Source organism: Malaclemys terrapin, chromosome 10 (genome assembly GCF_027887155.1).
Source record: "Malaclemys terrapin pileata isolate rMalTer1 chromosome 10, rMalTer1.hap1, whole genome shotgun sequence".
In the NCBI taxonomy this organism is placed as follows: Eukaryota; Metazoa; Chordata; order Testudines; family Emydidae; genus Malaclemys; species Malaclemys terrapin.
Genome location: NC_071514.1, coordinates 42,428,924 through 42,438,452, shown reverse-complemented (window position 1 = coordinate 42,438,452; position 9,529 = coordinate 42,428,924). Strand labels below are relative to the sequence as shown.

Here is a 9,529-nt window from a genome sequence, read left to right as displayed (position 1 = left end):
AACAGCTTAAGAAGTACTCCTGTCTCCAGCACCCAGATACCCAGCTCCCAATAGGATCCAACCCCCAAGTAAATCCGTAAACTCATAAATTGTCCGCCCTCTATAACACTGATAGAGAGATATGCCCAGCTGTTTGCTTCCCCAGGTATTAATTACTTACTCTGTGTTAATTAATAAGCAAAAAGTGATTTTATTCAGTATAAAAAGTAGGATTTAAGTGTTTCCAAGTAATAACATGCAGAACAAAGTAAGGTACCAAGCAAAATAAAACAAAACACGCAAGTCTAAGCCTAATACATTAAAAAACTGATTACAGATGAAATCTCACCCCCAGAGATGTTCCAATAAGCTTCTTTCACAGACTGGACTCCTTCTTAGACTGGGTCCAGCAATCACTCACAACCCCATAGTTACTGTCCTTTGTTCCAGTTTTTTTCAGGCATCTCTTTGGGGTGGAAAGATCATCTCTTGAGCCAGCTGAAGACAAAATGGAGGGGTTTTCAGGGGCTTTTATAGTCTCTCTCTTGTGGGCAGAAACTCCTTTGTTCTGTGCAAAGTCACAGCAACAAGATGGAGTTTTTAGCCACCTGGGCAAGTCACATGTCCATGAATGATTCAGCTTTTTGCGGCCGACGCCGTTGTTTACATGTTAGTTTGAACATTCCCAGGAAAGCTCAGATGTGGATTGGCATCTCCCAAAGTCCATTGTCAGTTAAGTGTTTCTTGATTGGACACTTATTGAGAATAATCCTTTCTCAAGAAGCTGACCAAATGCTTCACTGAGACTACTTAGAATCAAATACATTGAGATACAATACCATAGCTAATATTCATAACTTCAAATACAAAAATGAAACACACATACAGACAGCATAATCATAAGCAGCAAACTACAACCTTTCCATAGACACCCCACTTGACCTCCTCTGTACAAGACTTGGTGAAACCATAGGACCCAGGTTGCAACAATGATCTATATGGTCACAGTTCATGTCTATAACGTCACACCCTCCATTTAGGAACTGGGAATAGATGGTGTTCTCAATGAATGTGGTACATCACTTGCTTTCCCCCACGATGGGTAGACTGAGCTCTCCAGGCAGGTTAACCCACCTTGTATAATATTCACCAAAATAACGGTAATAAGACAAACAGCACAAAACACACAACACAATTTTTTGTTGCGACAGTAGACCCATGGTGTTCTGGGTTGTTCTTTCACTGGCACCAGCTTGCCCATAAAGTGTCTGAAAAACAAAATAAACATTTCCAAGCCCCTTACGGGGGGACAGATTATTGCTTAAAAATACCCCTTCCTTTTACAATTTTTTTTGCTGATTGCAGAAAAAAATAGAAGAATTACTTTCATACTTTCCTTGTTTTGTTCTATAGTGTAGCCCATAGGATTACTTGGCTAGCTATTATATCCTACTAATCCAGCCAGCGGTATCAAATAATATGTTTCTTTTTGTAAATTAATCCATTTTATTTTTATATTTTATCAGTATTAATTCCTATGAATTTAGGATGTGTTGAGGCATATGATATGTGTTTCCTAATATACTTAGAATAAGTTTTGCTGAAATGCAAGAAACCTACCGGCCTGTATCCGGTAAGATCCGTTTAATAGCTAAAAGTAGAATCAGTTAAGAGTACGGTAAATTAGCATAAAAGCTGGTAACCTTTGGCTTAGATGGAAATGGTCCCTGAATTTTGAGGAACCAAAGGGAGGAACTATACACAACACTGAGCAGGTTTATCTGGCATCTACAACTGGTTGGTAACCGCAAGGTATACCACAACCTGGAAGTCGCCAAGAGAGCCTAGATTGGCAGTTTTTGGAGTGAGATAATCCTTATTAATATAGAGCGAATAAGTGTCATAATCCACTAACCTATAGGATAAGGGTACCCATAAATTTCTTAGGGTACGGAAATAAGATTTGGGTATAGTAGGTTGGGCCTGAAGTACATAGCGTCAGGATTCTATAAAATACCTTGTAAGGATATTATAGGAGCTTTTTGCTTTTAGCTCTCTTTGAGCTCTTTTAGCTCTTTAAACGCTCGCTCTTTGAGCGCTTCTTTTAGTCTTTAGCTCTTTCTTTAGTCTTTGTTCTCCTATATTCTATAGACTGTCTTTTTATCTACCTATCATTCTATCTTCTATCACACTATCAGCTCAGCTTGTGCAGTATAGTATAACTACTTAACATTCCCAACTGTTGGGGAAGCCAGCACCATCATGTTATTGGGCATGCCAGGAGTAAGACTGGTCCTTCGCCTCCTATTACCGGGTCCTCAAGGAAGGGTGTGAATATTTTAGGTTAAGGTACTTGTAATATAAATGTTACCACCAGGAGTGTTGGAATTCTTTTACTGTTTTGCAGTCATAAGTTTCATAGCATTTATTATTCTTTTGTTAATCTCAATAAATTTTTTATCAATTTGGTATTGTCCTCAGTGTAAGTGTTTTTGTCAAGCACCCCGAGAGTCCTCTCCCGATATAGAACTCTCTGAGTTCTTGAACCCTGTAGTCTGAATTGGACAAGAACCTATAAATCTTCTGGTTGGATGCGATCAGTGGTGAGCCATAACAACTAACCCATAAAATTCAGGTCAACAATAGGCAGGCTAGGTTTTTACCCTTAAAGGGAAAGGGTGAATTATTCCACTATTCATTTATGAAATTTAAGAGGTTTTGTACCTCAGTTTCCCCTCTTGTACAACAGACCAGGTTTGTAACGGTTTTTCTGCTGTGCCAAGCTTTGAGTTTATTCACAGGTAATAGCTGAGTGGCAGTATATTACCATGAGACTCTTAACATCAACTTTGCTTTCAATTACCGTTTTTTAGCATGCTTTAAAATTTTCTAAAAAATTATATGCATTATACATTGTTACGAGATTACTCACTAGTATTTGTTCCAGAATTTAACATTATGACAGTTAGATTACTCAGAGCCACCTTAAGGCTCAGTGTTGTGCATTTCACCTCTGCTGTTGCTCCAGAGGAGCACCATCTTTAAACTTTTTTGTTCCCCTCCTGCAGTTCTTAGCTGCTATTTATTACCAGAAAAAAAAAAAAAGATCAATAATCTTTCCTCATTCTTCCAGTTCTGGCTGCCACAGTGTAATGTTCCCCTCTGGTGTTGTCTGGACCAGTGATCTGCTAGGTCACTCCAACCCTTGACTCTGGGAGCCAGCCTTAGCCTGATCCGCTGTGAGAACTCCCACTCCTGGACTGTTCACACACAGCCTCTGGCATGTAAGCTGCTTCCAGCTACTTGCAAGCGAATGACACTAGCCAATATCTCCGGCCCCAGACACAACCCTGGGAACCTCCGTCTTGCAGTGTCCAGTTATGCCCGCTGGAAGCTGCAAGCTTATATAAGTTCGTCAGTTTAACAAAGAAATTGATATGTACCAGGCTTGTTCTCCCAAGGGGAGTCTCTAACACACTGCAAACAAATGCACTGCTTCAGGTAGAATAAAAAAACAGATTTATTAACTATAAAGATAGATTTTAAGTGATTATAAATCAAAGCATAACAAGTCAGATTTGGTCAAATGAAATAAAAACAAAATGTATTTTAAGCTGATCGTAACACTTTCAATGTCCTTAAAAACTTAGATGCTTCTCACCACAGGCTGGCTGGTTACTTTTCAGTCTGGCTCTCCCCATTGTTCAGCGTTTCAGTCGCTTGGTGGTGGTGGTGTCTGTAGGTGTAGGTGGAAGAGAGAGAGCATGGCAAAATGTCTCTCCCTTTTATCATGTCCTTTCTTTCCTCTTGGCTTTGCCCCCCCCCCCCACTCTCTCAGAGTCAGGTGAGCATTACCTCATCGCAGTCCCAAACTGACCAAAGAAAGGGGGGTAACTCCCTCGAGGGTCTAACAGATTCTTTGTTGCTGCCTAAGCCAGTGTCCATTGTTCCTGTCAGGCTGGGCTGGGTTTGTCGCATACACGCCCTGACGAGGTGCGAACTGCCCCTCTGTTCCTGGAGAGTTTTTGCCTGGGCTTTAAGCCTTGAGGATACATTTTCAGCCTCATAACTATGTACATGAAATTATAACCTATAACCTTACTATAACATTACTATATCAACCATGCTCAGTGCATCATGAGCCTTCTGAAGACACCCAACATGACAAACTTTGCATTGGATACCACACAATCATTTTATAAAGATGATCATGGGGGTGTAGGGTGTTCTGCCAAGGTACAGAGCGTCACACCTAGCCAGGAACATATTATGTAATCCTTATTTAAAAGATTTTAAACTTTATAAAAAACATGGAAGTACCCAAAGGGTAAAATGCTAAATACCAAAGCCACATCACACTAGCTGCCATGTCTAGCACAAGGGTCTGTCAGTGTTGTAACTTTGAATGAGAAATTCAAATGGGGTTTTAGTGGCATTGTCTTTTTTTTTTATTTAAAACAACCAAAAACAAACCAATTTATCTTAAACCTACAAACAAGATTTTACAAACCATGAGTGCTGGTTTAGGTCCTTAAAACATTACATAATTACCCCCCAAAAAATTTAGACACAAGAATTCTTTTTTGTCCAACATCCCTTGCACTGCTTTTATTTATTTATTTATTTTACATAACTGTACCGCGATTACACTTCCATTTTGTACAACTAGAGACAGTCAAGTTAAGTTTCAATAGAAACCCCTTACATTCCTTTAGTGGTTTTGATTAACTTGTTTAATAGTCAAATAATATAGCTAAAAGTATTTGGCTGCTTGCTGCCTGCAGCAGCCCTTTACAGACCATTTCTGTGGGAAAAGGGCCCATTTTCCCTCAGAATAGCTATAAAGGTTCCTGGGGTCAAAAACACAGTGATGGTAGTAGCCACCTGACCCCCCTGTGTAATTTGTTTAACTACCAGGATTCCCCCCAATGTGACTGTACCGAGTTGCACATATATTTACATTTACATAATTGGGTTTTATTCTTAAACCACAAATTCCCTTTTTATAACACCACAACTATTACTCTTCAACATTTTTACAACTGTTACCATTTAACATTTTCACAACTTCCAACTGTTTACTTTCCTTCAAACTTTCCCAAACTCTGTAGTATTAATTTCTATAAAAGCTACTTGTAACTCTTTACTCACTTTAAATTATTCACTTGTGCATTCAATTTTTTAAGGTGGTACATTTTGCCTGTAAGGACATAGCCACCCTGTAACACATAGCTGCCTCACCCTGTGCTTCCTTTACCTTTGGGATTATTTAAAATAGGGTTACCATTCATCCGGATTCCCCCGGACATGTCTGGCTTTTTTGAGTTAAAAATAGCGTCCGGGGGGAATTTGTCAATGTCCGGACTTCCCCTCCTCCCCCCCATACAGAGCGTGCGCGCGGCTTACAGAGCAGCCGGGGCTCCGACAGCCAGAGCCAGAGCCCTTCCTTCACTTCCCCCTCCTCTCTCCTGAAACTTGACACCACTCCCCTCCTCTCTCTCCCTCCCCCTCCCTCCCTGCATTCACAGATCGCCGGCCGTTCGCCGTCTGGAGCTCCGAGCCTGCTCCCCTCCCCTGCTGCCGAGCGCGCTGCTCTGCAGCACAGTAAGGGGCTGGGGGGGTCAGAGAAGCGGCAGGGAGGTTCTGGGGGGGGGGGTAGTCAAGAGACAGGGAGCAGGGTTGGATGGGTCAGGAGTTCGGGGGGGGCTGTCTGGGGGTTGGGGGTGTAAGGTTTTGGGCAGTCAGGGTACAGGTGTGGGGGGGGTCTCAGGAGGGGGCAGTTAGGGGACAAGGAACAGGGAGGCTTAGGTAGGGGGTAGGGTTCTGGAGGGCAGTTAGGAGCAGGGGTCCCAGGAGGGGGCAGTCAGGGGACAAGGAGCGGGGGGGTCAGGAGTTCGGAGGGGCTTTCTGGGGGGGTGGATAAGGTTTTGGGCAGTCAGGGTACAGGTAGGAGGTAGGGTCCTGGGGGGCAGTTGGGGGGGGGTCTTAGGAAGGGGCAGTTAGGGGATAAGGAACAGGGAGGCTTAGGTAGGGGGTGGGGTTCTGGAGGGCAGTTAGGAGCAGGGGTCCCAGGAGGGGGCAGTTAGGGGACAAGGAGCGGGGGGGTCGGGGGCAGCTTTCTGGGGGGGGGTGGATAAGGTTTTGGGCAGTCAGGGTACAGGTAGGAGGTAGGGTCCTGGGGGGCAGTTGGGGGGGGTCTTAGGAAGGGGCAGTTAGGGGATAAGGAACAGGGAGGCTTAGGTAGGGGGTGGGGTTCTGGAGGGCAGTTAGGAGCAGGGGGCCCAGGAGGGGGCAGTCAGGGGACAGGGAGCAGAGGGGTTTAGATGGATCAGGAGTTCTGGGGGGAGCTGTCAGGGGGTGGGGGTGTGGATAAGGGTTGGGGCAGTCAGGGGACAGGTAGGGGGTAGGGTCCTAGGGGGCCAGTTAGGATGTGGGGAAGGTCTCAGGAGGGGGCAGTCAGGGGACAAGAGGCAGGGAGGCTTAGGGAGGGGGTGGAGTCCTGGGGGGCAGTCAGGGGACAAGGAGTGGGGGGGAGGGTTGGGGGTTCTGAGGGAGCAGGAAGTGGGAGGGAGTGGAAGGGGCAGGGGCGGGGCTAGGACAGGACGGGGGCGGGGATAGGACAGGGGCGGGGCTAGGGCGGGGCTCCTCCCGTCCTCTTTTTTGATTGTTGAAATATGGTAACCCTATTTAAAAAGGCAGTAAAACATTTGTTTTCATGGTCACCCATGGACCTTTTACTTTAAAAAATTCAGTGGAATGCAGCAGACTCTGTCCTGCTTTGTCCAAACAAACTTTTTACCACGTATCCAAAGTACCATTCATTAAAACTTCAGAAAACCAAAAGTGGGGGGGGGAGAGGGAGAGAAATGGGGGCTGGGGAACAAGAATTTTGCTTTAAGGCATCTACTTGATCCTTCAGGGTCAGGTTCTTTGACTCAAGACAATTAAAATCGTCTATACATTTTCAGCTATTCTGACTGCCAGCACGCTGTGATGATTTACCATGTGCTGTTCCTTGGCAATTTGCTGCAGAGTTTCCACTTTGCTTTTAAGACTGGTAACCTCCTCCCATAAACCTGACAGACCGGCACACCCAGCTTGCAGCAAAACAGCCTTTTTCTTATCTTGGGAGCACTTGGACACTGGATAAGCTTCCACCCACCCCTGGATGGCTGGCCAATCCTGACGATCCCCAGGGGGAAAGAGGGGGGCTGCATAAGGATCCCCCTATTTCCCCACCAGTTTATTAATAAACCCCTTAATTGGGGTTGCAGAAAAGGGCCCGTTCAACTTACTCATTGAATCCATGGTGAGACGTGGTGATCAGGCACAACTCTCCCCTGGGATCTTGTTCGTGACGCCAGCTGTTAGAGAAGAAATGAGCAGGCTGATCCGGGGCGGATTAAGTAGACGGGCTTCTTTATTGCGGTACTTGTTCCCTTCGACTCAGTTGTCGAGTACGCACTGAGTTAATCACCTCACACTCTTTTATCTAAGTTAATATGTAAATACCCACATTTACTACAACACCTCCAAAACCCTTATTGAGTAATATGAATGCCCATATAATGAATATTAATAACTATATACTGAATATAATTATTTCCACTCCTGATTACTGTTTACAGTATTAGCATATTCTACAGATAATTTTTACTTTGAAGATACATTTCTTTACAATAATTGCAGCCACAAATGCCCTTCATGAGCAGTTTGCCTGGAAGGGAGGAAGGGGCCATGACCCCGAGCTCGTTTGTGTAGCTGGGAAAAGAAGGGAGGGGGAGATAACACTGCTTTACCCAAAAGGTATTCATTTAGATCCCCACATTCCTTATGCAGCTGCGAGCTTATCAATTCTTAATAAGCAGAAGGGAACTTTGTGGCAAGGTGACACTGTATTTATCAAGTGAAGGAATAGTGCATGCCTGTGCCTACTCCCTAATACCATGCTAGCACACCAGCGGTTTCCCAGTTTTCTGCTTAACCCTTACATATCCCAACAAGGACATAAAAAATAATCCTGTACAAAACAGTATCTGAAGCAGAGGTTGCATGATAGGCTGCATGGTGTAATAGGCAAGGCACAGTAGGTCTGGGGTCTCTTCCCAACTCTGCCACTGAACCTGTTTGGGGCCTGTAGGTGCTACTTAACCCAATAAACAAACAAGCAATAAATAACCTAGTATTTCTCAGGAAACTTTGGCCTACCTGTGGTACTTCGGGGCATTCCAGGGGTTTTGTGTTGTGTTTTGTTTACAGTAAGTTGGACGGTGCTGGCTTTTTGTGGATTTTAAAGCAATACATAAATAATTAAAATCCTAAAAGCAAATTACAGCTTATAGCACCACCTGCAATAAAAAAATAAAACTGTGTTGCAGGTGGCAATTTTCTGAATATTTCACTATCCCTGCAGCCTCTGTGCTCAAGACAGTTCTATAATAATCCTGCAATTTTAGTATAATTCTATCCAAAAATACATTAAAACTGCCTTTTTCCTTTTTAAAAAAATATGAAATAACACACATAAAGCTATGTTAAAATAACATTAAGGTTGCAAAGCTGAGCACCAGAATTAAGGTTGGCTGTGGACTCTTAATTCAGCCCCTGTGTGAGTATGCATTATGATACAGTCTTTAGTTACATGATCACATACTATTTTCTTCCACAGGACCCCTGCCTCGGTCAATGCATGGGATGGAGGGGGCTCTCAGAATGAATCATAGAATCATAGAATCATAGAATATCAGAGTTGGAAGGGACCTCAAGAGGTCATCTAGTCCAACCCCCTGCTCAAAGCAGGACCAATTCCCAGCTAAATCATCCCAGCCAGGGCTTTGTCAAGCCGGGCCTTAAAAACCTCCAAGGAAGGAGACTCCACCACCTCCCTAGGTAACGCATTCCAGTGTTTCACCACCCTCCTAGTGAAATAGTTTTTCCTGATATCCAACCTGGACCTCCCCCACTGCAACTTGAGACCATTGCTCCTTGTTCTGTCATCTGCCACCACTGAGAACAGCCGAGCTCCATCCTCTTTGGAACCCCCCTTCAGGTAGTTGAAGGCTGCTATCAAATCCCCCCTCATTCTTCTCTTCTGGAGACTAAACAATCCCAGTTCTCTCAGCCTCTCCTCATAAGTCAAAGATTGTGTAGGGAGCGAGACTGTTGTCTGTAGGACCCTGCCTTGTTCGCTCTTGAAGTTGAAAGGTGCGGCGAGTAGTGAAGGAGGCAGAGAACTGTAGGAAGAGAAAGTATTGTCTTATGGGTAAGGCTGTTAAGTGTCACTCTGGAGAATTGGAGTCTGTCCCTGCCTCCGCTACAGAGTTCCTGCACAATGCTCAGCAGGTCACTTCACCCAGACTTTTCCCAGGGGATTCCTAACCCTCTTGAGACACTGGGGTCTGCTCGTCAGAACTGCTGACACACACAGCTGCTCCTGAAACCAGTAGGAACTGTGGATGCCCAGGCAGTGTGGTCTAGGGAGGGATGAGTGGAGTTGAGAGCCAGGTAGGCCTGTGTTCTAATCCTTGCCACTGATTCACTGGTAAGTCTT

The 9,529-nt window shown here is 44.5% G+C and overlaps 1 long non-coding RNA gene across 1 annotated transcript; it reads right to left on the bottom strand.

Moving 5' to 3' along the window:
• Nucleotides 1–250: 250 nt before the first annotated feature.
• LOC128844763 (uncharacterized) lies at nucleotides 251–7,383 on the bottom strand. Its single transcript, XR_008446533.1, has 3 exons — nucleotides 7,275–7,383; nucleotides 3,641–3,715; nucleotides 251–1,247 (listed from the first exon to the last, which is right to left on the bottom strand). It is a non-coding gene; the product is annotated as an uncharacterized LOC128844763 (long non-coding RNA).
• Between the last annotated feature and the right edge of the window lie 2,146 nt (nucleotides 7,384–9,529).